The 13645-nt window shown below is 38.5% G+C and overlaps 2 protein-coding genes across 4 annotated transcripts in view; one reads left to right on the top strand and one right to left on the bottom strand.

The window, feature by feature from the left end:
• LOC129734082 (remodeling and spacing factor 1-like) overlaps positions 1 to 2603 on the bottom strand; it is a 51222-nt gene extending 48619 nt beyond the window's left edge. The window contains exon 1 of the mRNA XM_055695810.1: positions 2206 to 2603. The gene's annotated coding sequence lies outside the window, so the exon portion shown is untranslated. The remainder of the gene's footprint in view (positions 1 to 2205) is intronic.
• LOC129734081 (phosphofurin acidic cluster sorting protein 2) overlaps positions 1 to 13645 on the top strand; it is a 70438-nt gene that overhangs the window by 16173 nt on the left and 40620 nt on the right. The window lies entirely within an intron of this gene.

Genomic DNA, 13645 nt, shown 5'->3' with positions numbered 1-13645 from the left:
GCTTCATCTGTTTTCCAATTAGCACGAAACCGACTCCTCTTTCTGCTTTCACGCCGCCGCTATAGTAGATGTGGTACCTAAATGAAGTGTCCGCAATAGGATCTACTGCTCGGAATTCGCGTTCTCCCGATTTCGGCCACCGCACCTCTTGGGTAGCCGCAACCTCCACATTCACCTTCCGCAGCTCTCTAGCCAGGATACTTGCGCGTGCCGGTTCGAGTAGAGTCCTTTCATTCCAAGTACCGAGTTTCCAATAATCGTTGTCCTTTTTCGTTCGCCTAGGTCCATGCCGATTATTCCGTTCCGTATTTATATCTGGATTGTTCGTAGTATTAATTATTCAGTATGCTGCCTTACTAGGGCTGCGATACCCAGTCTCGCGCCGGATCAGACGCGGTTGTACGCCGCCCCTAACATGGGGAAACAGCCGCGTACGTTCCCCCTTTCCAGTCAGCATACGACCAAAGTTTCCACCGGGGTTGGTTACCCGATCTCCGCTAAGGTTACTCGTATCCGGGTCGGCACCACGTGGAGGTTGGGATAGGAGTTGCTGGACAGAGGTGAATGACCACAATAGGATCTCAAGTGACACGTGTCCAACCATTCGCCAACTATATGAAGTCGCATTGAGTAATAAAAGAACCCGTAGTGTGTATTCATATATCGCTTATAGTTTCGTTTCAAATCGCAAATATGGAGTTGTGAAGTCGCATTAAATAATGAAACAACTCGGATAAGTAAACAAGCTTTAACAGTTAAAGTCTCATATATGAACTTTTTTCATCGTAAAAGTGTTTTGATATTTTGGAAATGCACGCATATCGCCTATTCTTTTGTGCGTATAAGTAACATTCGCAGCATCTTGTGCGATGTAATTATCACGTATAAATGCACGTACAATACGATGACTGTTTGCGTTATACGCGTAAATTGGTTGTCTGGTACGTTTGAGAAGTGACTTTGAGTATTTTGGGATGTAAATCGAAAGTCACGCTTTTTTATTCCTTAACTGTATGGAAAACTACAAAATTTAGAAGTACAATTCACCGGGGAAACATTTCAATGAATCGGGAAAAAAACGGGAGTTTAATTTTGAGTGGCCACCCTGGAAGTAGCATGGACTTGCTCATGTCCTGATCTGCCCAAATCTGTTCAGCCTAGCATCGAGTTTTCTTACCCTCTCTCAGGAGGTATACACACCAATATTTGAAATGTGCGTATATCAAGTTTGTTCTGAGAGAAAGTTTCAAGAGGAAGGGGTGCCGGAGAATGCACAATTTGAATAGCGTCAATTCCGACTCAAAATGCGTGTGAACGAGCGTGAACTTGCTCGTCTGCATAAGATCAAATAAAATTAACGTCGTAAACGGAATTGCAGGAAAATCACGTAATGCACGTGTCTCTTGACTTATAAGTGGTATTAGAATTCGCAGCATCCTGCTGACATTGCATTGCGTTCAGCGGGGGGCACACAAATAATGATACGTTTTGCTCTTGTCACACATAATTTGCTCTGTGTCGAAATCGTTACACTAAAGGAATGTGCAAAGGCATTTGGTGAAGAGGCCAAAAAGAAAGTGATATATATTCATTTTCAGTCTTTCTGATTTATTCAACGTACCCCGTAGTTCTGTTTGATTCATTAGTTTCTTTTGTTTGAAAGTTTTGAAATCATTTACGTATTTTCATTACTTTTAAAGAATTGTATTGTTACAGGTGAAAAGCAATTTTTTATTTCTATAAAATTAATAAAATATTTCAATACAATAAACCAAAATTAGTGCAATTTCTTAATAAATAGACACTTGTGGAAAAATCAGTGTAATTTTGGCAAAACCATTCTATTTTAATATGAAAAATGTGTAAATAGGCTTCATTTCGGACATTAATTCTTTCGTGTATTCAACGGAGAGTCTGGTTAGCGACTGGAATCTAAAATCGTATTCAATTATAAAATTCAGAACTTTGTTAACCCTCTAGTGCCCAGTGCCGCCTCTAGACACGCTTTAGTTGAACCTTTAAAAAAACTTTAATAGATACTTAAAAAGTATTAATGAAGATTCATAGTGATTTTACCGAGGTCCGTCTGAAATATAACTTTGGCACTATAGGGTAAAGTTCTATTTTGTGTCAACTACAATAACAAATCATTAAGCTTAAAAAGAAACATGAAAATTTTTCAGAAGAACGGTAACATGTATTTACCTGATTCACGCTTGCTATCTGATCGCAGACAAATCGTTGAGAAACCTACTAACGAAATATCGCTGCCGATTTAAATTATAACAAAACGTATAATGGACCTCATTGTCGAAAATTCTGCTGATGATAGTAACAGTGGTTGTTTTCGCAGACTGTCGTCCGTGTCAGCTATGGCGCACTCGCGATTACTCCTCCTTTCAAACACTTATCAATCATGTATGCGCGTGAAACACGCAGTCATTTACGGAGCAAACGCGAGCATATCGAATAAAATTTGTTTTTGTTCACATCATCCAGCGTACAATCGGTGGCAAACTGGTAATAAAATTCCATATCAAAGAACGAGTCCAAAGCCCTATAAAAACTACGTGCACATTGAACTGACCCGCGGCGAAGTAGCGCTGAGTGCGTCCGACGGTTCCGCACTCAACGACGTTAATCGCTACGTAAAGTGAAAATGGGGTTTGCGTGCATGCTAAATCATAGTCCGCAGTACAACTGTGCCCGGTGAACCATTTAAAAGCATTTATAATTATGGGTGTTTGTTTTTAAAAATATTATTCATCACTGGGTTGTTTCCTTTTTTGCGTTGCTCTGACCGGTATGTAGATGCGCAGGCCTAACAGGGGCTTCGATAGAAGCAGAGATTGATTACAGCACAAAGAATCCGGCTCCAAGGTGTTGATATGGCAGTTAAGATTTACACCCGTTTTTGCAGTTATAAGATAGATTTGAAACACACTGTTAGTCGTGGCTGATGAACATCACTATGCGCAATGCATCTTGTCACATGAGCGTTTTTGCCGTCCGCTACTGGCATATGTGGGTGCACACACCGGAGCTCCTCTAGCTTGTGTATCTATAAGGCCTGGAACTGAAACGCGAACAGTCTTTGTTGCGCCGAGTGTCTGACTTTCGTCTCTTCAGCGGAGCGCTGGATAAACGTACGTCAAGCCGGCCGGATCGCCTTGGGTAGTATCTGCGTATTAAATGAATGATTCATTCTATTGAGATTATTTACTTGATTGTTTAAGGAAATTTAAATGTTGAGTAGGTTTTGCGCAGAGGACCGATAAACGTGGAAATTTCGTGTTGATTGACATTGACCTTTCGTGTGGTTTTGTGTGTTTTTTATATATGTTACCGATGCTCCAAACGGGTAAGGCTATTGACATACTGAGGCGTCAAATGAAGCGAAGCAAGAAGCGTCGTAAAAGCGTACGAGCTACTTCTTCGAACGTCTATATGAAACGCTCAAACCGGTCATACTCAAGCGGCAACGACGCGTCGGTAGAGGCGGCGAAACAGAACGAGTAGTGTTTTGACGCGCGTATACTTACGCGGTAATACCTTGTTCAGACAAAATCTTTACATTTGCTTTGTTTTGGTTTGGTAATTGAAAAAAAGCAAATAAAATACATTTTCGTTTACAAAATGTTAAAATGTTTAAAAAATGTTAGTGCAGTAATACCATGTTCAGACTAAACCTGATATCGCCAGGTGCTTTATATTCGCTTTATTTTAGTCTTAAATATAGAAAATATCGGGAAAAATTTTCAGGTCGTCAGGAAAATAACACTGGTATTTTTTATTGATATTGCATGCCTAACATACTGATCTTCTTTAGTCGCGAAACACCAGCCGCTGAGTAACTAGCTGTGCTCACAGGGGTTATTCAATGCCTAACAGATATCATAAACTAGTTGAACGTTACTCGGGGTCAGTGGGTTTAAAATTTAGAATAATTTCTTATATTTTTTACTGCGTCTGTAGCGCAACTGACTCCAGAAATATTATTTTACTTCATAAATAAAAATCTCTATGTTTACTAAAAATGTGATTTACCGTGCTTGAAGAAGCAAACAAATCTTCATTGGACGAATTCATATTTCCTTTAAATGAAACCGCTGCTGGAATCTAGGAATATGACAACACAACGCATTCGCGACGCTCGCTCCAGTATGTCATAGGAAGCTTCACCCAACGCTTCTGTTTATTCCGCTTCTAATACGCTCACCGCTTCGCTTCATTTGACGCCTCAGTATGTCATTAACCTAAGTGACCTTGCGCTTCTGTTATTCCTGTATGAACCATGAATTTAAATTTTATTGAGCAGTTTGGTTCACTGTTAGCTTACCTCAATAAAATATAAAATGTTCAATTTTTCTACTCTTTTTCTACTTCGAACGAATGACGGTTTTGTCTTTTGATTTTAAATGCATTGTTCCCAATATATTCTTCAGTTCAACTGAACTTAGTATAATGAAGAAAGCACTACTTTACACTATGTATACATTAAACATTACTTTTGAAGTTAAATTGGTTGAAATTTGTGCAATGATACTTTTATGCCGTCAGTTTCAAGCTACTTTTGGAATATTTCACAGTGGAAATGAAGTTTTTCTTGTATTCAACAAGCATGAGCTGAACATCAGAAACGGATCACCGGTCGTTGGATGGAGTTCCAAAGGATGCAGATGTGGAAGCTTTTTCGACAAAAAAGTTAAAAATGTTGAGTAGTATCCAGATCAGTCAAAAATATCAGGATTATAACAAATCTTGATATTTTGTTACGAACTTTTTGTATCAGCTTGTGTTCTAAACCTGGTCTCATTTATAGTTAAAATATCAAAATTCCTATCAAAATTACTCACTGACTATCACAGATTATAGCAAATTTTGTTAGGTTTTTGGCCCCAAAATAACTGACACGGGTTGGTGAAGTTGACGATTGATCGGGTGATGTATGTAACGTAGTTCGAGTTTCGGGGACACTCTCGAGTCCATTCTCAACTCGAAAGAGTTACGGCAAGGCGATGGATTATCGTGCTTGCTGTTTAACATCCCTTTGGAAGGTATGATATCTAGAGCAAGTTTCTTCAGCTCTTTGACTTCACTGATTCGACATCGATGTCGTAGTATGAACTGAAGGCTCGAGACGATTGGACTGGCTACAAAAACGCATCGAAGACTAAGTACATGGAGGAAGATGTTTCAGAGAAGACAGAGTCAACCTCCTACAACGAATTCAGATTTGCGGTTATCCTCTACGGCCACAAAAATCAGACCATGCTTATGAAGAACCAATATATGTTGGTTTGAGAAATTCCATAAAAAAAAAATCGAAAGCTAGAGAAGTTCTAATAAGCCAAGTTTTGATTAAAAACGAAGGGTTCTTGAAAAAGTGTAAGTTTTTAGTTAACAAGATTACCCAAACGCATTTTCTTTACTTAATCAACATCGGCTTCCAAAAAAACATAACTTAAATCGTCTTCAACAATTTCATGTGAAGAGTATGCCGGTCTCAACGGGAATTATTCTAAGGTCACATCGCATTTACCGGTTCAGCCTGTTGACTATTGAAAACGAATGACGCAGACTGTTATACACTAGTAATTCTACTAACTAGTTTATTGAAATGGCACGTAAATTGTGTGTGTTATTTTTGTTGCTACTGGATTGATTTACACCTGTCGAAGCATGCCCAATATTTATCTTGCTTTATTGACGGGTTCCACTCGAACATTACGACGATTTGTGATAAGAAGTGATAATGATGACACCTCTATTCAAATATTATTTCAATGATCTTGTTCGTTATTTCGTTTTATTTCCGACGTTAGACCTTGATGTCTGAATATTCACATGGTTGCTCATTATAATAATGTATGCCTTTGACATGATTTCCTGAGCGTTTTTTCACGATTGATAATTTATTACTTGTTATGAAATTGTTTAGACATCCGATTTGAATGCTGTAACGGTCATTGAAAGGATTTTCAAGTTGACGTTAATTGATTTTGCACTAGCATAATTATATTGTAATTGATATTATCACGACAGAAAGTTACAACCTGTGCTGTTGTAAAGGGATTGGCTTTTTTCAGCCAAATGTATTCGTATGCCGTATATGCGACGATATGGCTTTTATTTTACGTGAATCGCTTATCATTCAACAAATCCAACCCATGTGCTTAGCCGGTGATAACATATCGAAACGCAAAGTCAAAAATCGCTCGTTTTCAGCTGGAACTTTTCATAACACTATTGATTTATAGTTATTTAAAGCTATTCAATTGTGAATACTGTTACCAAAATTACACCCAAAATATTTTATTGGCCTAATAGCCAGAATATTCTGGTAGGTCAATTCATGATACTAGTCGTGGTTTTAAAATGCTATCTTATCAACAAGTGTAAATTAATTACGCATCGCTTCTTATCTGTCGCTCAACCAGTCAAACAATAACACCAGTGGCTTTGAAACGTGATAAAATGATTGTTGCAACAGTTTTATTCCGCACTCGATATTTGGACTATTCGTTAGAAATGGTATCCGCATTCTGCAATGCACTACGAACGTACGGAACGGAATTGGAAAGTTGTCACCCCTACACGCCATGTGCATATAATATTACACTGAAATAATCTCACCTATTCATATTATATGGGAGTGTTATAAATTTGCACTATTAGAACTTCCAATTAAAACGATGTGATCGGAAATGTGTCATGCATTCTTCATAGGATCGTCTGATAGACTCTCATTACTACCAAGCTTTTAAAATAGATAAGAAAATCCTTTAAAAACTAACGAACAAATAATTCATTAGACTCATTGGAAATGCCATAATTGATATCTTGGCATATAATAACAATTTCATTGGAAAAACTCATGCATTTCGTGTTATTATCCTATAGAAATAACCTCACTAAAGGGACTGTTTCTTTCATATGATATGTACATGAAAACAAATCGAAGTGCTTTTTTTTATAAAGGATACAAGAATTTATTATAAAAATAATATTTATTTTAAGAAATTTGTACTTGATTGTTGACTGTCCTATAAATCCTATAATCCTATAAATTAAAGCAAAAATGAATTACGTCGGTCAGTGGCAATCACAACTTTCGAGAGCTTTCACTACCGACTTCCTGACAAATGATTATTAAAAAAGAAATTACCGGTTCAACGTTGGCCACTTGATCCGAGTTCCAATGGTCTGTTGTTGTTTCTTCGGTGTGATCTATAGTTGTGAATATCTATGTAAGTTTAAACTCAAATGAAGTAAAAAAAAAATAACTTACCCATTGGAGATAAGAAAATATCCTTCCAATCGCTCAATAAGACGCCGTCTTCTCGTGGTGTAGCCATTTTGAATAACTATCTGGATTATTCGATACCAAATCCAAACGTCAAAACAAAACTTCACAAGTTAAACTGACAAAAAGTCACAGCGACATGTGTTTTTAATGGATTTATCAATAAGATTTATATGTTGGTTTCGATACATGACGGTTTTATATACCTACTTTATGAAATGTATTCCGCAATGTTGCCTGTAAATTTAAATTTTTACGGCACATGTTAGACGTAAATGAATTTCAAATAAAATGGATGTGAAAATCCGATAATTATTATTCCATTGTGCGATTCGTTAAAATTATTGTATCACATTTAATTTACAAATGGATTTCCAATGGAATCATATAAAATTAGGAGATCGTTTGGTACGTTAAATTCATTGGACAAATTTAATAGAGAATATATGTCGACTTGTTTCAGTGTATCTGCCAGATACGGTTCATCGGAACGGCGGCACTGTAGAAATACTGGATTACATTTCGCCGAGTAACAGCTGTGGGTTCAGACAAGTTTTGAGCTCCCCGATTGAGTCCGTGAGTAATATCAACCTTTCATTTTGTTCGCCAGATGGCGAAGTTAGTGTGGATCTGACATTGAATGCGAATTTCCAGTGGTTATGGTAGTGTAATTTGCAAGACTGAAAAAAACAGAAAAGTCGTATACAAAGTAACTGTTTATAGAATTTAATTTAATTGTATACACTCTTTTTAACTACTTGATAACAGTTAATGTTTTTTTTTTCATAAACATTTTTGCCTTTCTCCTAAAAAGGTATAGCAATCACTGGAAAAACCAAAGGTATAAAAGTGCTCCAAAGTGTCGAATCTCGTATATCAATCGACTTAGTTTGACGAGCTGAGCATTTTCTGTATGTGTGTGTGTGTGTGTGCGTATGTGTGTGTGTGTGTATGTGTGTGTGTATGTGTGTGTGTAACGATCTCCCAATCTCACTCGATTTTCTCAGAGATGGCTGGACCGACCTTCATGAAATTAATTGCAAATGAGAGGTCTAGTTGCCCCTTAAGACCCTATTGTATTTCATTGCAATCGGATTTTTAGTTTAGAGGTTATGTTCAAAAATGTGAAAATCACGAAACATCATTATCTCAGAAATTACTCAACCGATTTTAACAAAATTAGTTTTAAATGAACGAGCTACTTAAAAAACCCTTAGCTTTTGAGTTTCATAAAGATTGAACGAGCAGTTCAGAAGTTATTTAAAGAAACGTGTTCTGGAGAGTGTTTAATCTCACTTATGTTTCTCAGAGATGGCTGAACCGATTTTCATAAAATCAGTGTCAAATGGAAGGTCTAGTTGCCCATAAGACCCTATTGATTTGTTCTGCAATCAAACTATTACTTTGCCTGTTATGTTTTAAAATGTGAAATCTAGCAATGAAAAGGAACATATTACGAAGACTACTCAAACTCATTCGTTTTTCTCAGAGATGGCTGAACCGATTTCCACGAAATTAGTGTCAAATGAAAGGTCTAGCTGCCTCATAACACTCTATTGAATTTCAATGTAATCGGTCTGTAACTTCGTCTGTAATGTAACGAAATGTGAAAATCACGAAACTTCATTATCTCAGAAAGTACACAACCGATTTGATGAATATTATTATCAGATGAGTGGACTATTTAAGCGTTAACTGATGAATTATGATTGAACATGTGGTTTCAAAATTTGCAGCAACCTTTATGTATTAAATTGTTAATCAAACAACGAAAGCCTATTATCTCAAAGATTACTTGACTTATTTGAACAACTAGTGCCATACGAATTCCAGAAGAGAGAGGGGCGTCCAACCATTATGGACATATCTGTTACCTCTAAAAACATTCTCATACCAAATTTGGTTGTATTTTCTTGATTGGTTCTTGAGCTGTGCGAAAATTGTGTTTCATTTGCATGGGACCCCTCCCTCATAGAAAAGGGAGGGGTGTCAAACCATTATGCCTCTAAAAATATTCACCTGCCAAATTTGGTTCCATTCAGTTGGTTAGTTCTCAGGATGTGCAGAAATCTGTGTTTCATTTGTATGGCACCCCTTCCTTCCAAAAAAGGAGGGGTGTCAAAACATTATAGACATATTTTTTACCACTAAAAACATTTACCTGCCAAATTTGGTTCCATTTAGTTGATTAGTTCTCGAGATGTGCAGAAATTTGTGTGTCATTTGTATGGGACTCCTCCCTTCCAGAAGAAGGAGGGGTCTCAAACTATCATAGGAACCTTTATCGGCACCAAAAACCGCTACATTCAAATTTTCACATCGATCGGTTCAGTAGTTTTCGAGCCTATATGAATCAGACAGCCAGACAGACCGGACTGCATTTTTATATGTATGCAGGCCCGGATTTGAGGGGGGGGGCAAATGCCCCGGGCCTCCCGATTCAAGGGGCCCCCCTTATCCTGGGGCTACCTTTTTTTTTTTTTGCTCGTCACCTTCCAGAACGTTACCTCTAAATATTTTAAGAAAAGAAGGCCTCACAGACAAATTTGCCCCGGGCCTCCCAGCGTCTAAATCCGACCCTGTATGTATGGATTACAACATCAATTTTTTAGAACCTGAAAGTGAATATACACTTATTGGATTGAAGCGTTCATGTAAATCTATTTTTACAAATAATAAGTTTGAATGAGAAAGGCTGGGTCTGACCGCTAGGTGGATTAATTTAGGTTTTTTCTATTTTGTTCATGTTAGGTATATAAAAAACAGTACATATTGCAAAAAATGTCCAAAAATCTTGAATATTCAGTCGACGGGACTTGATAGAATACTTACCTTACAAATCATGTTGCTCGGTTTTGAACTGTGTATCGCCAGCTCCCCAGGCGTCTCATCAACAGCAAGTCTTCGATCTAGTCGTGCCGTCGTGCGCGCTGTGCCCCTCTATTTCTGTAGTCAGTAGTCCACCGTAGATAATAGTCCGCAGCACCTTCCGTTCGAAAACTCCAAGAGCGTAAGGGTCTTCCGCGAGAAGCGTTGTTATCTCGATTCCGTAGAGAACTACTGGTCTTATCAGGGTTTTGTACAGCGTCAACTTCGTGCGTTGTCGCACTCGATCGAAGTGTCATTTGAAGTGAGAAGTAGGCACGATTTTCGGCCTGGATGAGTTTCTGGATCTCTTTGCTGGTGGTATTGTCGGTGGTCCCCAGTGACTCCAAATACTCGAACTCGTCGACCACTTCAAGCTCATCGTCGTCTACAGAGACTTGGAAGGCTGATGTTTTTCTCCTTGGAGCCGCTCGTTCGTATGTTTTTCATTTTCGACGCATTTATTTGCAGTCCAATTCAACCGGCTTTAGCTTTCAGTGTAGCGTAGGTTTCCTCCGTCGTCGCAAAGTTATGAGTTATGATGTCAAAGTCATCCGCAAAGCCCAGAAGCTGAACAGACCTTGTGAAAATCATGCCCCTCGTGTCGATGCCCGCCCACCGAATCACACCTTCAAGGGCGATGTTAACAGCAAAAAGGAAAGTCCATCACCTTGTCTTAACTCTCTGCGCGATTCAAAGGGGCTCGAGAGTCTTCCCGAATCACCTGGGCCATGGTGGCCTTGATCAATCGATTCAGTTTATCCGGAAATACGTTGTCGTGCATGATCTGCCGTAGCTGTTCTCGATCGACTGTATCATAGGCCGCCGTGAAGTCTATGAAGGTGAGTTGTGTGGGCACGTTCTATTCGCGACATTTCTGTACAAGCTGAGTAGATCTGGTCCGTGGTGGCACGGGCTCCCATGAAACCCGCTTGGTACTGGCCCTCGAACCTCCTGGTTAAAGGTGATAGACGATGGAGCAGGACCTGTGAGAGTATTTTGTGGCGGCATTGATAGGCGAGATACCGCGGTAGCTGCGGCACTCCAGTTTGTCGCCCTTCTTGTAGATAGGACAGACGACTCTCTCTATTCACTCGTTTGGCAGTTTTTCCTCCTTCCAAATCCTGGAAATGACCCATTACAGCACTCTAACCATCGCCTTTCTCCCATGTTTAAAGAGCAGCCCGTCTTTGCATGCGGATTTGTTGTTCTTCAGCTTCCCGATCTCACAAAGAACTTCATGAACATCGGGGGCTGGTACTCGGTCATCAGCTGCTGGTGCTCCTAGGTCAGTTCCAGCTCCGCTTCTGTTTACTGTGTCGCCATTCAGGTGTCCATCGAAATACTCATTCCACCTGTCGTCAAATGATATGTAATGAAAAAATATGTCGGATATGAGTACATTGCGAAACAAGTTTTTTCGCATAGTAACTGATTAATGATCCCGATGTGAAAATAAAGACATCGGTTGGCCCAAGAAGTAAGAATTGTTGTGTTTCCGTTTTTGGTTGCGACCAGAATTATAATTGATATCAAATTGTTTAGGGAAAACGGAATTCTGCATTTTAATTCATATCCTAAACTAAATCAAAATGTAAGAAATGCTACTTGAATTATTAAACCTAATTCGTCTGAAATTTATACACCCTGAAAACTTCTGCATTCGTGGAAATACTCAGTTTGATAAGCCAAATACGTGATCAAATCATCCAAATACGATACTCTCGCAATTAGATCTTTTGCTTTTGCTACACTCAAAATTGAAACAGTTTTTAAACCCATATAATCCGTTAACCATGAAAAAAAACTTAAATGGTGGCCGGAAACAAATCGGACTCTATTAAACGTGAATGCAAGTAGCCATTTATTACTAATAATCACTTATCCCCTAATTTTCGATAACTGCACTTTGGTAGAACTCAATATACTAGTGTTCTATCAACAATTAAATTCGTTCGTACAAAACAATGTAGATTCTTAAAAATAACGTAAATACTTTACCAACCTTAGAATAGATACACCAAAAACTCATCTTTGTTGTACCTATTGCAGTGTGTGCTCGAAAATCGATCAACGACGGAAAACGTTCCCCGAGCAAAGTTGAACAACAAAACGATAACATGATGTGATGCCTTGTTATCAAGTGAGCCAAACCCTATAACATTATATTCTATATTTAGATAACAGAGAAAAACAAAATGAATCCAAAAATCCCATGATTTGTTATTCAGATGCCCTGAGAGCTGTTATCTTACTTTATTCGGGTCACTTTCTTCCTACAAACGACCTTGTTCGTAATGGAATGCTTCACGAGGGAAGCTGCATGTTGTTGTTTACACTCGGTGATAATTTTGGATTTCTGGGTGCCTTGATGCGGGGAACATTTCGGGGCAAACGAAAATACAGCACGATAGGCTTTCTGTATGGAAAACTAATATTTTGTTGGCACGCTGTAAAACGTTGCGGCAAATGCTGGAAAATAAATTATATCTGGATACCGCATAGAAAATCATCAACGTTAAAATGTAAACGAAGTGGACTGGACTAATATAAGACCAAATTTATTCAACTTTGTTGTAGAGCTGTGTGTCTTTGTGTTTGGTTTACAAGAGACGCATTTCGTGCGAACTCGATTAGTGGTCGGTAGTGTATTCCCATTGAAATCAAACATTGTGTTTGTGCAGATTGTGTACAAATAGTGACCTTGGGTTCTCCCTAAATCATTTTGAAGAAACTTTTTGATTCCTGTCATCGTTTACATGGATTTGCCTTGATGAAACAGCACTTTTTTCTCTGACATTTTTTCTTCCGTGAGCCAACTCTTACGACACTGTTAGAGCGCTCAAATCGGTTCTGTCGATTCAGAGGGAATTTTTCTGGTATGAATAAGATTTTTTCCTTAAAAAATGTTTTTTTTCGAAAAGATTTGTAAGTCGCTTTATCTTTAGTAAATAAAAGATGCTGAAATTTCTTCGACCAATAGCTTTTCCATGTGTGAACATTCATAAATGATATGACCAACACCAAAGATGACTAGAACAAGATACCTGACTTCCAGTTTTGTCATACACTTCGCCCACGACACCTTTACAACGGTTAGTGCTGCCATCTGATGACCTAAATGCGCATAAAAGTGATTATTACCAAAATCGAATTATCGTGCACAATCCGCTAGATGAAAATGAAAACTAGATGGCAGCACCGTATAAGAATGTTGAAAATTAGATGGCCACACCGTGCAAGGATATTGAAAATTAGATGGCAGTACTATGCAAGGATATTAAAAAATTGCTTCTCCTTTCGCCACCTTGCCGTCCTCATCAAATTACCAGTACACAAATAAGTTCGACTTTCGTTCACGCGCAGCAACAATCGTGTCCGCTGTATCTTGCAAGAGTCAGGTATCTTGTTCTAGTCATCTTTGCCAACACACTTCTTCGAAATGCCTGTGGCCTCAACTACTTCACTCGATTT

Source organism: Wyeomyia smithii, chromosome 1, assembly GCF_029784165.1.
Source record: "Wyeomyia smithii strain HCP4-BCI-WySm-NY-G18 chromosome 1, ASM2978416v1, whole genome shotgun sequence".
In the NCBI taxonomy this organism is placed as follows: domain Eukaryota; kingdom Metazoa; phylum Arthropoda; class Insecta; order Diptera; family Culicidae; genus Wyeomyia; species Wyeomyia smithii.
The sequence above is the reverse complement of the archived record's forward strand: the minus strand, read 5'-3'. Positions and strand labels throughout refer to the sequence as shown.